The following is a 19088-nucleotide window of genomic DNA, read 5'->3' on the forward strand; positions in this document are numbered from 1 at the left end:
GGACTGAATGTCTGTGTCACCCCCAAAAACCATATGCTGAACGCTCAATGCGATGAGAGCCCCCTCAGCCCCGGCCAGTGGGTCCTCTCAGCTTCTGCTGCGGGGTGGCCACACTGAAACTTGGTCCACTTGGTTTTAAGGGGAGCAGGCCAAGGAAGCTGGAAAGTGGTTGCCATCAGTCTCCCCGGGATGTTGGCCCGTGTGCTGGTGTCACCCCTCCCGGCCTGCCCTCCCTGGGGGCGGCCCCACGGGAGGCAGGGCCTTCACCCCTTCTTCTGTCCTTGATGAGCGATGGTCCCAACAGAAGTCCGTGGGTGTGGGCAGAGTCCTGCCACTGTGACCCACGGACTGTCTTGTCTTCCCTCCTTACAGGCACCATAGGATGCAAAAAACCCAGACAGGCCCAGTTTCCACGCCAGCCATTCTTGTCCCAAAGAACATTGACATTAACGGGGTTTATGCCCTCCCGGTGCCTTCAGCAGGCAAAGTGGAGACATCGCCAAGGTCTAAAATGCATCTCTGAGTGCAGAGTCACTGGGCGGCTGCTGACCTCTGAGCGCCGGCCGGAGAGGGCCCCGAACTGACCCTCCTGCCTCAAGTCACGCCCGTCCTCCACACGGTCCCCACCACGTTTATCCTTCTAGCAAATCTGTCCATCTGACCGCTCAGCTCTTGAACTTTAAAATCTCCATCCGTCCTGAGGACCAGCCACTAAATGAAGCCGAGAGGCAGGGGCCCAGCCCGGGGGGGCCCTCTCCTCGGCCCCGCCCGGCTTTTCCCTCCCTGTCTCCTGACTCTCCCCGCCGACACTCTTAGAAGCACCCAGCTGCTCCCCTGCAACCCTTTCTGGGTCACACATTCTTTATTCTTTAATTCAAGCGAATTCAATCTACCTTTGAACCTACAGATGCAAGAAATTCAGTCTCAGGAGTAATATTCAAGGAGGGGGGTCCTTCTTAGAAATGCAGGTAAACTGTAACACTTATTAAAATACCTGATGCATCCTGAGTGCTCGGTGCCTTCGTCCATTCAACAAATAAGCGGCGAGTGGCTTCGGCGAGCCGGCCACGGTTCCGGGAGGAGCCGGGCGCTGTTGGGGGATGCAGAGTGGGTGAGGTGGCCCCAACCAGCCCAGGCCCTGCTTCGGGGGTCCCACATCCGTGTGGAAGAGTCTAGACAATGCAGACCATAAACAAGTGAATTGCAGAGCCTGTGAAAAAGCAATACATACGGAAGAGACAAGAAGGCAGCGGGGCCGGGTGGGGGGCGCGAGGCAGCATCACATAGTGGGGCAGGGAAGGCCACGCTGAGGACATCACCTTTGAAGAGTTAAAGTCCACAAGAGAGCAGACAGCTGGGGGGAACAGCCAGTGCAAAGGCCCTGAGGCAGAGGCATGTCTCATGTGTCAGAGGACCAGCAAACAGGCCCATGGGGCTGCGGCAGAGAGAGCAGGGAGAAACTGTAGGCGAGCAGGGCAGAGAGAGCGGGGAGGCGAAGTGGGGAGATGTGAGATGGTGCAGGACCTGGGGGGCACTGAAAGGACTTTGGGTTTTCTCTGAGTGAAATGGGGAACTGTTCGGTGGGGCTGCAGGGGGCACTGGGCCAGCCACGAATGTTGCAGCTCTGCCACCTTCCAGATACATCACAGGATTGCACCGTGTCCCCACTGGAAGGCAGTGAAATGTCAGCAAAGGTGACGTCCTTCTGAAGGGACACTTTCAGAGCTAGAGCACACTTAGCCAGGCCTGTGCCCCTCTGGCACAGTGACCTGCATCGTCTGAGACGGCCGGTGCCTGGGTCCCTGAGGGACCACCGTGAGCCAAGCCCCTTGCTGACTCCCAGCGGGTGCCAGGAGGAACAAGGAAGACGCCTTCATTGTTTCCAGCCACTGAGGCTGGTGATGATTTTGTTTTCACAGATATCACTGTTGTCCTTTGGAAAAGGGGACCCGGCTAGAGGGGCCTGGAGACAATCCAGGTGAGAGATGACGGCAGCTCAGACAAGAAAATGAACAGGGGGATGCTGAAGTGTCGTCGGAGCCTAGACGTATTTGGAAGGTAAGGCTGGAAGGCCTTGCTGAGGGACTGGATGTGCGGTGGGAGGGGAAACCTTGAGTCAGGGATGACCGTAAGCTTTGGGGCTTGAGCCGCTGGAGGAAGGGAGCTTCCATCCGCAGAGACGGGAATGCGGCAGGTGAGGAGGTGCGGGGAGAAGTGGGGTCCGGAGCCGTGGACACATTTGAAATGCCCCGGAAATGTTAAGTCTGGAAGGTGGACTGGGTGACCAGAGGGCAGATGTCAAATAGCGGCCCCATAAATGACCGTGGGGATCCCGGGAGGGGTCCAGGCTGGACTGATCCACCTGAGAGTGGTCGGCAGCGAGACGGCATTTACATCCCTGAGCCTGGACGAGTTGCCGAGGGAATGGGCATCAACAGAAGAAAGACAAGATTCAAGGACCATCTGGGGACGTGTAAGTTAGCATTACGCGTGTCACACAAGAGTTTGGGAGGTTTACATGATTCCGGCATGGGAGAGAGGCCCCTGGTCTCGGGGCCATCTGGATCGGCTCTGAGCTGCCCTCGCTGGCCATTTGAAGGCAGAGCTGCATCCTGCCACGCCAAGTGCGGTCACAGGGATGCTTTGCTGAGCCCCCCCGCCCCCAAACTCACTCTTCTCAATCCCTGAGCCCGGCATTCAGGGCCCACACTCTCAGAGGAGTTCCCACTATTCTGGGCGCCGTGCGGGAAGAGGGCAAGGATCTTTCCCACTCTGGGAATGCCTCCCCTTTAAATGAAGTCCCGCCTTGCCTACCAGCACCAGCAGCCTGCAGCTCTGGCCCATGACGCAAACCCTGGGCCTCTCCCGGCCCTTGAGCCATTCCAACCATTCCTGAAACCAGAGTGAATTAACCCACCCCTGGGGGTGCGAGAAGCCCCGGCCTCCCCATCTCAAGGATTTGCTCGCCCGCTGGGAGAAGAGGTAGGGAAGGGAAAGATAGCTCATATTCCTTTGGATTCTTCTAGAACAGCAAGAACACAGATCATCATCACAATCCGTTAACCTTCCACGTGTATTTACCCACCTGCCCGAAGCATGGAAAATTCATCTCCTTCAGGGACTAAATAAGGCTCACATTCAATAAACGGTTACAAAAATATATAAAAGTGGGGTGCAGTATAGAGGTATGACACAACAGAGTTTTGAGTCAAACTGAAAAGAACAGTGAAAACATAGGCAAGCCTCAATCGTCGACAGAGACTCAGAAATCCAAACACATAAGGAAACCAGCAAAATCCACTGAAGCCTGGAGCTTAACGAACCGTAATGTGCCGGTGTCAGCTTCTGAGCTTTGACCAACGTGCCTGGTTGTGTGTGACGTTAGCAATAGAGGAAATGGCCTGAGGACTATAGGGGAACTCTCTGTGCTCTCAAAGATTATTCCTAAACAAAATGTTTATTTTCGAAATTCCAAATACAAGCAGAGACTGTCAGCACTTAAAAAAAAAAGTGTCAGGGCCAGCCCAGTGGCACAGCAGCTAAGTGTGCACGTTCCGCTTCTTGGCAGCCCAGGGTTCACCGGTTCGGATCCCGGGTGCGGACATGGCACTGCTTGGCATGCCATGCTGTGGTAGGCGTCCCACATATAAAGTAGAGGAAGATGGGCATGGATGTTAGCTCAGGGCCAGTCTTCCTCAGCAAAAAAGAGGAGGATTGGCAGCAGATGTTAGCTCAGGGCTAATCTTCCTCAAAATAAAAAAAGTGTCTACAGCAACCAAGCAGGGTTAATCTCAAGAATAAGTTGGTGTCAATAAAGCAGGAAAGTGATTTAACATATTAGCATGAGACATGGTAAAAGCTCATTTAATTATCTCAATAGACATCAAGGAGGCATTTGAAAAATTGCACTATCTAAAAACTCATATTACAGGTTTCATTCTACATGTAATAAAGATTGTGGATTTAAAACCAAAAGCCAATAGCTCTCAGGTAATAAGTCATTAGCGTGAAAAATCAGAATCATCTCGCAATGGGTCCTGTCCAGTGACCGCTCCTATTTTAATAGAAAACTAGAAATATTGGTGAAAACTATCTAGTAAGAAAAAGAAATAACATATTAATGTAGGAATAGAAAACATAAAAATATCAGTTTTGTTTTAGTCATCATTATAAACCTAGGAAACCAACCAAAAGGAGGAGTCAATTAATTCTGGAAGATAGGGTGCATAACAAAAAAAAATGTTTTATCAACTGTGTCTTATACGAATGTCACGCAGCTAGAAAATGCGTGTAAAATAAAAGATTTCAATAGCAGTTAAAAAATCAAATAATTGAGTATTCGTTTACTCGGGGACGCAAAACACTTCCTCAGAGGCCATAATAAGACGCTAAAAGGAGAAATAAAGGCAGACAGGAAACAGAACGTTAGCCGGCTCCCGTTAGGAAGAAGAAACAGGAGGATGGGGAGCCGTCCCAGTCGAGGGCAAGAGCCGAGTGTTAAATATTCAAAAACCTTGTAGGCCGTTTGTTAACTGACAGAGAGCTGGGAATCAGGCACGGAGGGAGTATTCACACCACAGAAACCAGCAAAAGCCACCAATCAGGGTTTGTCTCTCTCTCGAGAGCTGGTTTTCCTACACACCATCCAATTTAGTAAAGGCCGAAGGGCTTTTTATTGGTATGTTTCAGAATGTGATAATTTTTTTTTTAAAGATTGGCACCTGAGCTACTAACATCTGTTGCCAACCTTCTTCTTTTTCTTTTTTTTCCTTCTTCTTCTCCCCAAATCCCCCCGGTACAAAGTTGTAGACTCTAGCTGTGGGTTCCTCTGGTTGTGGTATGTGGGACGCGGCCTCAGCATGGCCTGACGAGCGATGCCATGTCCGTGGCCAGGATCCGAACAAGCGAAACCCTGGGCCGCCAAAGCGGAGCGCATGACCTTAACCACCAGGCCACGGGGCCAGCCCCAGAATTCAATAAATTGATTGTGAAATTCCAAAATTCCTGGTGAAGAGAGAAGAACCATAGAGGGAGAAAAGTGTGTGTGTCCATGCATGTGTGCACCTGTGCATGTGTGTGCATGCACACGTGTGTATATGTCTACATACACACGTATGCATGGGGGTGCACACTTTAAATTTTAATTAATTTAATTAATTTTAATTAAAGTTAAAAAAGTCTTTAACTTGTATATAAACACCAAGAAAAGTGTGAAAAGATGGACAGAAGACGTTACCAATGCTATCTGGGTAGTGAAATTGCAGGTGCTTTTTCCCCCTTATTTTTATTTTCCATGATAAACTTGTACTACTCGTATCATAAGAAGACGCCTGTGGGTTTTGTCAGATTCTTTTTAACAAGCTAGAAGAAAACAGAAGAGCATGTTTTCCTATCCATGTCAAAGAAACAAATTCTACCTCAAGAAACAGAAACATCTCTTTGGAGACAAGCTGGAGGAGTTTGAGTAAATAAATAAACAAAAATTAAACCTCTCACGTAAGCGCATGCATGATAAAATTTGTAAAAAGAGCGACAGCATTGGGAAAATATGCGATAAACACAAATACAGAGTTAACTCTCCACGTCCATAAAGTATTGCTATAAAAGATACAAGATCAATACCCAGTTTCAACTTCATAAGGGATCAGAGACGAAGAGGAAGACACAACTTAGACACCAGAAAATTCAGACAACAAATTGTCACATGGAAAAATGCAAAGTTTTTTCACTAGCCCTTTTTGTCTTAGTGAGAAAAAAAGACAAACTATTTATATTCTTTTATATCACTTTGGAAAATATGTTCTGAGGCAGTGTTCCCCAGGTAAAATGTCTGGAACCCTGACAAAGGATGCCAATAGATACGACACAAAAAGGGTGTTCTGTTCACAAACCAGTGTATCTCTGTGCTGCAGGACTTATCAGTATCTTTACATGCAAATGTACACTGTGACTCTCGAAGAGCGTGTAGCATTTACCCAATTAATTTGACCTCAGAATCTTCTCATGGTAACTTTATTAACATCTCAGAGAGCACCAGGCTGCTGGAAATCAGATTCAGAATAAGAGAAGCATTTTGCACAAGAACGTTATCTGTAAAAGTGAAAATTTTGGAACAACCTGAGTTTACCCCAGTATTGGAAATTTTACCCAATTCCGCTGTATTTAATAAGAATCCTTTGAGCATAAATTCCCTCTTGTCTGTCAGGTGGATGGGCAGGCTCTTCTCACGTCTTCTGGAAGTCACTGAGCAAAGCCGAACAGAAATAGAGCCCCGTGGCTCATCGCTAGAGTCCTGCTTCCCCAGTTGCCATTGCTCAGGGCTCATTGGGAAAACCGACTGGACCCCATTATCATCGAGTCCAGAGATGTTATCAAGAGTCACATGCCTGCTGGAGGCAGACCAGCAAGGACGCCGGGTGCTGGCCGTCTGCAGTATCTTCGTTAACCTTTAGAAAGGGGAAGAAGCAGAAGCCGGGGTCCCCATCGCGGTGTCTGCTCGCTAACTGACCCCCGATTAGATCTCATTTCGAGCTGGCATCAGAAATGAGCCCTGTGCAGGCTCATTCAGGTCTTATTCTGTTTGCCTCCGGTTTCCCAGCAAGCATTCTTGTTGGAAAGTTTCCCATCTCCTCCCCGCCAGGTGCAGGGAAAGGCGGGATTCACCCCACTGTGGTCACGTGGTGGGGAGTCGAACCAAAGAAAGATAAATATAAAACCAGGGCATCAAAGATTATATGGACGCAACGTATAGCACACGTCCGCAAGGGCGGTGGTGACAAATGCGGGTCCAGGGGAACCCCGCTGGGACAGGGGGAGGGTGGGACGCCACGCCGTGGGTGTTGAAGCCCCCAGTCCGCTCCGTCTCCCACCCCACCCTCATCCCTCGCTCCATCTCCGCCCCATCCCGTCCAACCACTTCCGCCCCATCCCTCCCAATTTTCCCACAACATTTAAAACACACACACACACTTAGAGTTTGTCTTCTCAGTAGCCTGATCTTGGGCATTAAGAAAGCAAGAGAAATATACAGAAGGGGTCACTAGGCAAAAGGAACCTGTGTGTTCCTGGTGACAATCAAATGACCCTGGGCATCAGGAAGATCTCTTGGGGCAAACCCTCGACCTGGAATGGCCTGCAGGCCACCCCTCTTCAAGGCAAAATCATGTCTTTCAACCCCTCGTTCCATTCGTGCCTCCGCTCCTTGGTCCCACACATCTGCGCAAAGCCCCTACAGTGTGAAGGCCCCGGGACAGGGTGAATGTGGTTCCCATCCGCATCGAAAAGTCCATCGTCCAGGACATGAATAATCTCACCGACGTCTTGCAGAAGTGGAACTGGATAGCAGAGTGCGCTGAGAACTAGGTGGTAAACAAGAGCAATCACTTGCATTTCCAAATTCCAAAACCAGCCGTCAAAGGGCTCCTGGCCTGTCCCCGGCCTCAGGGGTCGAGCTTTTGCCGGGCCGGCTTTGATGGCTGCCTGTGGGGGCCGTCCTCCACTTCTGGTCACCAGCGGAGGTTTGCAAGTTTATCACATTAACTGTGCGTGATCCCCCGAATCCAAATTACAGGCCAAAGCCACAAAATCGTCTCCCAATCAGAGGCCTCTTGCTGCACGCCCCCACAGACACCAATTCCCCTTAATCAGGGCCAAGGGGACGGGCCAACGTGCTCCGCACCAGGGAGCACACTCATTTTTCCAATTTTGCAAAGTTCCCCGGCCGTCTCCCTCTAATTTTCCTGTTCCTATTCTTTTGAGGAGGTTTTGGGCACTGCAAGTCAGCGTTCCACGACAAACAGAACAGCAACAACAACAAAATGCCCCCAGCTGAAGACGCAGCACAACCGCCATCTCGCAAGGTCCCCCGGCGAGTTTGGCTGCCGTGCAGCCCTCATGCGTCAGCCTGGGGGCTCTGACCGTGAGGAGCTCGAAGGCCACGACCTCTCTCTGTGTTTTCATGATTTCCGAAGAGCCGCCTTGGCTGACAGACCCCCTACAGCCCTACGTCCCTCCTCTGCGGCAAAACTCAGGGAGAGTTTTCCAAACTCCAAGGATTTCCAAAGAGAAGTCTTTCCTGGGGGGGGCCAGCCTGGGATCGCTTCCTTCCGGAGCTCCTGGGGAGGCCAGGATGGTGGTGGGAGGGCACGGGGTGGTCACAGACTTACGCAAAGCAAGGTGTGTGTCCTGGGCCGTGTGAGAGGCACCTGCAGCTGGAGGCGCCTGAAGGCCAAGGGCAGAAGTAGGGGAGTGGTGGGTGTGGGGGGTTTCTAGAGAGGCGGGGGAGATAAGGAAGGAGAAGCTGACTTGAGCAAAGAGGGTCTTGGAACGTCTAGTGATTGTAGAATGTCTTCAGGGGGCCTTAGGGAGCCACCGAGGTCCCTGAGCATGGAACGTGACCATGAGACAGAATCCTCAGGGGTGGCACGCAGGATGGGTGGGAAACGGAAGCAGTGACATACAGACCAGTGTCACAGTCCAAGGTCCAAGCTGGGCGACGATTATAGTAGCAGCCAACACCTTATCCACAATAGCGTCTCTACTCTGCAGCTTTATGCTGAGTCTCGAAGTTGGGCAGTGTCAGTCCTCCATCTTTGCCCTTCTCCTTTCTTACTGCGTTGGCTTTTCTGGTCTCCTGCCTCTCCATAGAAACTTTAGAACCGGCTCGTCCGTAGGCACAAAATAACTTGCTGGGGTTTTGATGGGGATTGCTTTGAACCCGACAGATCAAGTTGGGAAGAACCGACATCGTGACAATATTGAGTCCTCCTATCCATGAACGTGGACCATCTCTCCATTGATTTTGTCCCTTTTGGATTTTTGTCCATCAGAGTTTTGTGGTTCTTCTCACATAGATCTCGTACAGGAAAATCTCCTTTTATGGCACTTCTCACATACTGAGTTTTTTTTTACAAGACCTCCCACCAGCAAAAGGACTCGCTGAAGCCTCAGATGATGGTTAGCACTTTTTAGCAATAATATACTTTTTAATTAAGGTGTGCACACTGTTTTTATAGACATAATGCTATCGCACGCTTAATAGACTACAGTATAGTGTAAACACAACTTTTATACGCACCGGGAAACCCAAAAATTCCAGTGACTCACTTTACTTCAATATTCGCTTGACCATGGTAGTCTGGAACCAAACCTGCCATATCTCGGAAGGATGCCTGTACATATTTTGTTAGATTTATATCTAAGCATTTCATTTTTGGGGGTTGGGGGGGTGCTAATGTAAACAATATTGTTTTGAATTTCAAAATTCTGCGTTGCTGGCACATACGTAAGCGTGATTGCCTTTTGTATAGCAACCCTGTATCCCGCAACCTTGCCCTATGCCTTTGCCTTTCAATGTCTCAATCCAGAAGTTTGACTCATCACTTCCACTCAGAGCCTATTGGCTAGGACTTAGTCACATGGCCGGCCTCAGCTGCAAGGGAGGCTGGGAAATGTAGTCTTTAGCTGAGTAGTAGGTGCCCAGTTAAAAATAAGGGGAATGGACATGAGAGGACACTGAGTGGTATCTGCCACACAACCTTCCCCCAAGCAGGGTCTCTCCTCATGTGATTCTGTCCACACAACACCTCTCCAGGAGTCCAGGCATAGGAGACTTTCTAAGCCTAACCTCCTTCTAGGTGTCTTTATTTGTCCCGGTAGACAGCAGGTAGCTGCTGGATCAAGCACAAGTGCTTCTCCCAAGGACCACATGAATTCTCAGAGAGCACGTAGTCAAAGACCCTATTAAGGAAAAGACAGCCGCCCCCACTGTTCTCACTGAGCACCAGCCCCGCTGGCCGCAGAGGAGGGAGCATGTGCGTGTCAGTCTGCTTCTGTCGCTTCCTCTTTGCGCTTCCTCCTGCTTTTAGCCCATGCTCTGTGTCTCAGGGGACCTCCTCTGCTCCTGAGTGTCCCCACCCAGTGATGCGAAGGCCTGGCTTTGCATGTACAAGCAGCGTCTGCCCCGGGACCACTTCAGCTCTACCTAAAACACCAACCTCCCCTCCTTCGTCTGCTGGAAGGGAGGTCTCGTGAGAATTTAGGATCCTCCTGAGCTGGTCGCTGGGGCTGGGGCCAGGCTGCTCCTCCCTGACGGAGAGAACCCCATACGGCTACGGCCTGACGAGCCCCAGGGGGCCTGGCACAGGTGTTCCAAGGACAGCCAGGGGGGTCTGGGGGCCTGGAAAGCACCCGGATATCTTCGGAGTTGTTTCTTGTTGGATTCTTTTTTCTCAATATAAAATAATATTTGCTCATAAGAGAACACGCTACATTGAAAGCACGTAAGGGAATATAGCAGGAAGGAAAAAAAATCTTTCCTATGACCCCAAAAGTCCTGTGATCTCAGCCATTTCTGCCCCTGAACCTGGACGCCACGCCAGTCCTACACCAGAAGGAATTTTCTACCTCCTCTGCTCCTGTCCACCACTGGCTCGCAGTTCAGCTCATCATCGCCTGCTCTGGGGCAGCTTGGGCTGAGAAGACAAATCAGGGGGCCACAGGGCCGGCACCCCCGACTCCCTAACCAGAGAGGGCGTGCCATGATCAGCGCCCCGCTCCAGGGTGAGTCAGCTGCAGGCCCAGGCGCAGAGACGCGGGAGGGAGGGGAAAAAGTCTGGAGCAGATCTGAGATTATCTTCTCTGTTTACAGGCCGAACCCCCAGATTGCTTCTGGGATGCTAAAGGTGCAGGTTTATTTGGGTGAAAGTCAGAGCTGACGCACCCCCGCTGGCTGTGCCAGGGTTGCTGGGAAGGCCCCACCCTCACCTCGCTCTGCACAGTGCATTGACCTAATTAGGGCAATGTGTCGGTCTCATCGAGTTCCTTAGGGTCAAGGCAAAAAACATTCCTTACACATAACTGCTTATGATCCAGACTTTATGACCTCCCTGTGGATGGAGCAGGCGAGAAGATGAAAGAGAAAGAGGACAAGAGGAAGAAGAGAAAAGGAGGGCAAGGCAGGCAGTGCACAGTGGCTGAAGAGGCACTTAGACGTGTCCAGGTCTCTCCTGGGTCCCAGAGAGCTAAACCCCCAGGATCTACCCTCAGCCTGAGCATGTACTAAAGATGAACCCAGCTACACAAGAGAAATGAAAACACGTCCACACAAAAACGTGCCCACGAATGCTCCTAGCAGCGTCATTCTAAAGCCAAAATATGGAAGCGACCCAGATGAATAAATAGAATGTGGTACATCCATACAGTGGAATATTATTCAGCCATGAAAAGGAACGGAGCCTCGAGATGTGCTACAACATGGATGAAGCTTGAAAAGGTGATGCTAAATGAAAGAAGCCAGACACAAAAGGCCACATATCATAGGATTTCACTTACATGAAGTGTCCAAAAATAGGTCAATCCATACAGACGGGAAACAACTGGTTTCCTGGAGCTGAGAGGAAAGAATAGAGTAAAAGTGACTGCTAATGGGTCGGGGTTTCTTTCGAGGATGACAAACATGTTCTAAATTTAGATTTTGGTGATGGTTGCACAGCTCTGTGAATATACTGCAAACCATTGACGCTTTTTTTTTTTTTTGAGGAAGATTAGCCCTTAGCTAACTACTCCCAGTCCTCCTCTTTTTGCTGAGGAAGACTGGCCCTGAGCTAACATCGTGCCCATCTTCCTCTACTTTATACATGGGACGCCTACCACAGCATGGCTTTTGCCAAGCGGTGCCATGTCCGCACCCGGGTTCCGAACCGGCGAACCCCGGGCCGCCGAGAAGCGGAACGTGCGAACTTAACCACTGCGCCACCGGGCCGGCCCAAACCATTGACACTTTAAATGGGTGAACTTTGTGGTGTGTAAATTATATCTCCATAAAGCTGTTGAAAACAAAAAGGTGAACCTCGCAATTTCCAGGTGCTCCCTTGTTCACCTTTTCCCCCAGGTTTTAGAGTGAGACAGAGCCAGAAGGCATGCCAGCTCTGCCAGAGATGAATGACCCTGTGAGCCTCGATTTTTTTTCACCTGTGGAATGGGGACGAGCGACTGTCCTCGGAGGTTGCCGTGAAGATGAATTAGATGCTACCTGTGCAGATGCTGTGCGGGTGGGAGAGCCTGGTGAGCAGCTCCCAAGTTATCCTCGTCATCCTCTTCGCCCTGGGAGCAGCCTGGTTGCATGAAGAGGTGCTGCTTCCCAGCGGGGCACATGACTTTCCTTCCTGCTCGCGCCCTCCCCACCTGCCCACCCTCCTGGCCTTTGACTCCCTCCCTTCTCCCCCTCCTGCCCTGCGTGCAGTCCCACCTTCCTCCTCCATACCATCCTTATCTTTCATCTCTTCTTTCCAACCAGCTTCTTTCTATTACCTAGAAACCTGCATGGGAATTCGCTGGTGGGTGGATTTCCGAGCTTGGCCACATCAGCCAGGAACCCAAGGCAAGGGGCAAGAAGTGGGTGAGGCCCGAGAGGGTGGGGAGAGCCTTCCCAGGGCTCCTTCTGGAACAGCCCAGATTCGTCTGTCTTCCCAGAGAGCCGCTCTGAGCTCACCCTGGGCCCCCACCCTGCTCTCCGCCCGTCCTGACCCTCGCTGGCTCCCTTCTGCGGTTGTCATCCCGACCCGGGAAGCTACGGAGGAGACCGCGAGACCTACCGTTTCCAGTCGCTCAGAAAGCGCCCAGGAAACAGCACAGTCGCCCAGGACGAGCCAGCAATTCCCGCTCTGGCTGGAAGGCTCTCAGCTCGGCATGACCGCCCACTGATCTCCCGTTGGTCTCGTTGGCAGTTCCGTAAGCCTCTGATGTCAAAAAACCGGGAGACCAGTTGGTTACGACTTAATGAAGGGGCTCCATTTCGTGCCTGCGGTTTTCAGAGCGTGGGCTGTATTGTGGGTCTTTGCAGCACCCGCCGTGTGCCCGGCCACACGATGGAAGGTGGCGGAGCTGGGACAAGAATCTCTTGGTCCCGGAGGCCATGCTCCCCGCACACTGCTTTCCTGCCGGTGAAAAACGTGGAAGGAGTTCAGAGACTCTGCTTCTCAGCCAAGTGCCTACCCAGCCCTTCCTCCCTTCAGAGTTTTCGCTCCTGCTGTCCAAACATCTAGAACATTCTCTCCTCCCTGTTTGCCGGTTCAGTTTCCACCCCTCCTCATTCTAGGGTGACACCTTGCTCTTTACGCTTCCTCAGAATTCTAATTGCACTTATACTCATGACTTCCGTCTACCCCTGCAAAGGCGTGAGCGAGGCCGGGACAGCGGTCACCTGCAGAAGCCACCTGCTGATTGGGCCGTGAACTCTCATTTAAAAAAATGTCCCGATGCATTATTTCTAAGGTCTGCAGGAGGAAGGCCCCGGAGGTCAGAGACAATAACCCAGTCACATTTGGTGCTGTCCCCCGGCCCGGAGCCATCTAACAAGGCCTGAGTCGAACCATGTCCTAGCAGAGAAGGCCATGGGAAGATGGAGGCAGACACCAGATGACAGATGCTGCCATAAGCCCAGGGACACCGGAGCCCCCAGAAGCCAGAAGAGGCAGAGAAGGGTGCTCCATAAAGCCTGCAGAAGGGGCACAGCCCTGTGACACCTTGATGTGGGACTCCGGCCTCCAGAACCAGGAGACAATCCGTTTCTGTTGTCTTAAGCGCCCCGGGTTGAGCTCCTTTTGTTACGGGAGCCCTGGGAAACTCATACACCACCCGACTCCCCGAGGTCACAGACGGGCTGAGGCTCACGTCACAGGGATGACCACTGGGCTCACCCGCCCCGTCGGAGTGTTAGCCTGTTGGCCCAGCTGCCAGCACTAACGTTGCATTTTGCCAGAAAGCTTTCCAGCTGGTGCTCCCAGCTCCGTCTTTGGGTTTGAAGGTGACCAGACCACTTGGTCCAAAGGGGCAATGGAGAAGGGATGCCCAGAGTCCTGAGGGCAGAGGGGGTGCCCTCCAGACCGGCAGGTTCTGGAGCCCTCTCTCCCGGAGAGGCGCCAAGTGTAGTTAAATGTTTGAACCAGCTTCTCCCCAGCCCTCCCCTCCCTTCACTGCAGCAAGACCCTGAGGGCAGGCTGTGTCCTGGACGTGCGGCTTCCCGACTGCCCGTGCCTCTTTGCTTCCCGACTGCCTTTGCTTCCAGCCGTGCCACTGACCCACACCTTTGGCCAGTGTCACCTGGGACTGCCTCCTCTTCCTCTCGAGCAGAGAGCGGCTCCTTCTACGCCACCAGGCGACAAGCACCGGGCCCCTCCACCCAGAGACCGGGTAGGGCCTCTGGCTCCTGGCCATCTTCCACCCAGCAGAAACCCTGCCTTCACTTCCGTCCCTCACCCTCGTGTTGACTCTTGTGCCTTTCATTAAAGTGCTTCCTTTTGAAATCAACTTTTTTACTCCTTTTGCAGGGTGAGAAGGAAGAAGGCAAGGTTTATGCACTTAACATTTTTTATTGAAAATTATGTTCTAGGATTGAAATCTCATGTCCACAGACAGCTCAGGAGAAGTCAGCAATTAAAAGCAAGTTTATAGACTATAAAGTCATTTTTCAAATCCTCTTTCTGAATATAAACTGAGCTGTTTAATTAATTCCACATACAGCATGCAGCGCCCGGCCTTCATGCTGCACGAAAACAAATACATGAACGGATAAATTTCACAGGCCTTGACACATGCCAGGGCCTCTGCTCACTACTTCACAGGAATCACCTTAATTAATCTCCACGGCCCCGCGAGGGGCACAGTGATACCCCATGTGAAAGATGGGGACAGATTTGCCCAAGGTCACACAGCAGCTGGCAGATAAAGGTATGGGTGACATGCTCGTGCAGTCACACAAATACATTTGCAAACTTCCTGGCATCTTGAAAAGGAAGTGGCTTGGTTTTGCGTGAATTTCTTGAAAAGGTAGATGACCCTTATCAGCTTGGAAGGACCCTGAGTTTGTTCTGACAGTGTTCACGACACCAAGGGAGGAGGATCGTGATACGTCAGAGTGTGGACTCTGATAGTCAGGCCATCACGGTGGCCAATGGAGTGATGCGTGCCTCAGTTTCCCCACCCGCTAAATACGTTTCTACGCTGGGGACTGTTTTGAAAGTTAAGCGCATGACAGCGACTAGTTTTGCACGGTGGCGGGCGTCTGGAGGGGGGATACCTTGCAGGAGAAGTGAGGAGGTGAGGATGGGTACCAGGGAATGCTTTTTCTCCAGACCTGTGGGAGACTGGGTTCAGAGCAGAGGGGCAGACGTCCCCTGGACCAGGGGGACTGGTGCTGATGGCGGCTGGGGGTGTGTTTCCAGCAGACTTTTCTCCCCTCTCCATGTGACTGCAGGAAAGCCCTCTGTCCAGACGGGACTCAGAGAGGTGGCAGTGTCAAGAGGGTTTTCAGAAGTCCTCTGACCCACCCAAGCCTGGGGGACCACAGCCTAGCCAGGGGTGCAGAGGCCCACTGGGTGCCATGAGCAGAGGCGGGCACCCTGTTGGTTAATGTCAGCTGCTCAGGATGCAATGATGTGCTAAATCCTTTATCTGGAACTGATTCTCAGAAAAAGGACCATCGGGCCTTAAAAAAAAAAAGTTATAGGCAGTTTACAGCCTTTTTCCTTTGTACTAAGCCCCTCCACGATTCTGTTTGCCAGTCGCACAGTACACTGGACTGTGCTTCCAACTGATGTCGAATCTTAAAGAAAAGGAGAAGAAAGTTATCAGATGCTGCGGCTCTTCTTCTGCGCTCTGTCACTGCTGCGAAGGCAGAACGGTCACCGGTCGGGTTCAGTCACGTTCCTCAGATGGACAGCCCCCCTATTACGGATACCAGCGGGGCCTAAGCACCCTTCCTGCCCTCTTTACAATAATCACTACAGTATTACGCCAGCAGTACAACTCTCCGTTTTCCGCAAAAAAGCAACCCCCATCTATGTCCCTGGAGCGCACAGGTCGGGCGCAGCGGCTGGACCACGCGCGGTCCGCGTTCTGCGCCCTGGGAGGTCTGCACGCGCTCTGGAACCGCGGGTGCGCGCCTTCTCCAAGCCTTACGGTACACGCGGCGCGCAGAGCAACCACGTGGCGGCGGAACCGAGGCCCGGCGGGAATGCGCGGAATGTGCGGCGCGGCCCCGCGCTGCTCCGGAGCCAAGGCCCGGGCTCCCGCGGCGCGCGCTCCCGCCCCCGCGGGCCGCACCCCAGCCCCGGGCTCGCAGGGGCAGGTTGAGCCCCGCACAAGCACCCGGGCGTGGCTTGGGGATGGAGCGCCGCCCATCGGCCCCTCGGACCCCGCGCGCCCAGAACTCCTCGGTGGGTCCACACCCGTGTCCTGCCACCAGCCCCGACGGCGCGAGGCCGAGGGACCCAAGGAGAGGGGTGCAGGGCGTTAAGGAGGCAGCCCCTCTCCTCGCACCTGGAAAAAATGTTTCCCTTCCCCCTCCCCTCCTGGCAAGCGTCCGAGCTCCAGAACTCAGAGGTTCCCCATAATAAAGACCCCGGCCGTCCCTCCACCCACCCGCAGGGCCAAGGCGAAGGATGGAAACGCTTTCGGGCGTTTCAGGGGCACAAAGAAGCACGAGCACGTGGGTCCTCCCCGCAGACAGTCTCCAGGAAAGGGCAGGGATTGGGGGCGAGTGACAAATCCTGGAGGCGAGGGATGGGGCGTGGAGCTCTTCCCGGGCGGGGCGGGGGGCGCCGCGGAGCCGACGAGGATCTTAGCGCGGGTCCTCCTCCGGGGAGGTCCGGCTCCCGAGAGCCGCCGCCGCAGGTTTCCGAGGCCCCGCTAGTCTCCGCAACCGCGCCCTGCGCCCTCGTCCGGAGCGGGAGTCTGCTGAGCCTCGTGCAGGCCGCGGCCCCGCTTGGCCACGGGAGAAGCGGGAGGGGCAAGGCCTCCTGGGTCATTACCCCCACCTACCGCCCGATTTCTTTGCCTCGGTCGGAGGTGGTTATCTTTTCAATCTGGGCGCCCACTCCGTGACACTTGGTCAGAGACGGGCCGGGGGCCTGAGCCAAGAGGCCAGGAAATTCCTGGTGGACTTTGGGGTTTCCTATTGCTCAGGGCCCCAGGCGATGCGTTTTGAGGGCGGAGGTCAAGGAATTAGAACCTTTCGCCCCCAAGCGTTCACCTTTTCCCTTGGATCCCAGAGGCGCTGGGAGTCAACCCGCCCCCTTTCCCCACTCCTTGGGGTTTGCTTTTTAACTCCGGCACACACCTCGCCCACGGCCTTCAGAGCTGGGGGAGGGGTGTCCCGTCCTCGCAGCCTGCCCACCCGGGACTGAGGCACGCGAAAGGGGGACAGTCTGTGTGTGGCTGAAATTAACTGATCAGAGGCGGAAACGCACGTCCGTGGCTTGGGGCGGTGGGAGGTGCGGCTGCCCCTCTTCCCAGCGTGTGGCTGTCGCGGGTGGGCGCCGGGGCCAGAGTTCGCCCCAGGGCGTCCCGCAGCTTTGGGGCGCGGGGGATCGGCACCGCGCAGCCCAGGCGGAGCCACCGCTGCACGTGAACCTCCATGCGCGCCCCCAAAGCAAGAAGTGTGGGGGAAGGGGAACCCAAGCGCCCCGGAACCCCGCGGCCCACATTCGGAAGCGTTTTCCATGGCTACTTAAGGGCTTAACAAAGAAAAGCTCGTGGAGCGGGAGCCAACTCCTTTCAAGTCGCCGCCAGGTATGCGGCTGCAGGTGACCCCACCTGGGTGCGCCCGCCCGCCCGCCCGCCGCCCGGGTCCTCTCGAGGGACGGCGGGTGTTAGAGGTCAATGCTGGTGGAAGGTCTCCTCTGAGGCCTGCACCCCCTCCCCAAAGCCCCTCGCGGGGCAGCGCGCAGCCGCGCTGCGTCCGGGAGTCGGCGCCGCGGCGCGCCGGTTCCTGAATGAACGCGCTCCCCTTCCCCCGCCTTGAATGAAGGTTCCCACAGCCAGGGACGGTGGCAAACGCTCCTGCCGCGGAATTCGCCCTCTCCGGGCCGACGATCCGACCCGGCCGCGGTCACCCCGGTGGGGGGCCAGGGGGCGAGGAAAACGGGAAGGTGACAAGTTACTTTTGGATTTTCTTTCCAACCAAAGTGGTTTCCCTCCCGATTGTGCCACTAGCCTTTTGTCTCCAAATGGTCACCAAGAAATAAGCGCAGAGCACTTTAAATGAGCCCAGAATTCGCAGTTCCTGCATCGTGGTGGGGTTTTTTAAAGGCAGCGCCAAATTAAAACTGCAACAGGAAAGTTTTTAAAAGTTGCTTTTCTCTTGGAAAAAAATTAAAAATTTTATTTCGTCTCCTGGAAGCAGTCACCCTCGAGGGCCCGGGACTGTCGGCCGCATCGGGGGACTCCGGGGCACGCAGATCTGGGCTCCCCGGGGTGGGGGGCTGGGCGGCTGGCGCTCCCTGCCGGGCCCCAAATTCCAGCGCCTCCCCCGCGGGTTCCTGGACGGCTCTTCACGCTCGCCGGCTGGGCTTGCACTTTTGCGCCTGTCCCTGAGCGGGGAAATCAACGAAGTTCCTCGTCGAGATCTGCCCGGTCCGCCTAGTAACAGCGCCGCGCCCCCATTGGCTCATGCTAATTCCAGTTTCCTCCGTCCTGCGCCCGGGTTGGGGGGAGCTCCCTCCTGGACCGGGAGCCCCTTTTGGCGGAGTGGGCGAGCCTCTTTATGCCCCGCTGCCCCTCGCTGTCGCCCGCCCGCCTCGGGCCAGGCCAGGGCGCACGCGGGGCTCGGGCCCCCTCGCCCCCCGGGACAGGAGCCGCCAGGCGATAGCGCGCGGCCCCATAAATCATCGGGGCGGCCGCCCGGTCGGGATTTTATGAATGAAAAAGCCGCCCGGCCGCCCTCGTGCGCGGGCTGATGCTCCGAGGCTCCGCCGTGCCCCCGGCCAACGCGAGAGTGGGTGCCCGGGGAGGGGGACACGGCGGTGGGCGCTCCCTGCTCGGGCCACCCACCGCTTCCGAGGCATGAGCCGGGGGTAATTACCCTCCCGGACCCGGAATATTAGTAACCCTAATTCCCGGCGGGGGAGGGGGCGCGGGAACAATCGGCCCCGAAAGGGCGGAGAGTCTTATCTTGCTGCGTGTGCCCTTGCGAAGGGGAGGGGGCCCTTTTATCCGTTTTCTTTGCGTCTTCACTGTTAGGAGATACGGTAGTTTGATGACACAAAACTATATTCAGAGGGAAGTAAATGAACAGTTTGCTTAATTTGGGG

The sequence above is a fragment of the Equus caballus genome, chromosome 12 (assembly GCF_041296265.1).
Source record: "Equus caballus isolate H_3958 breed thoroughbred chromosome 12, TB-T2T, whole genome shotgun sequence".
NCBI lineage: Eukaryota > Metazoa > Chordata > Mammalia > Perissodactyla > Equidae > Equus > Equus caballus.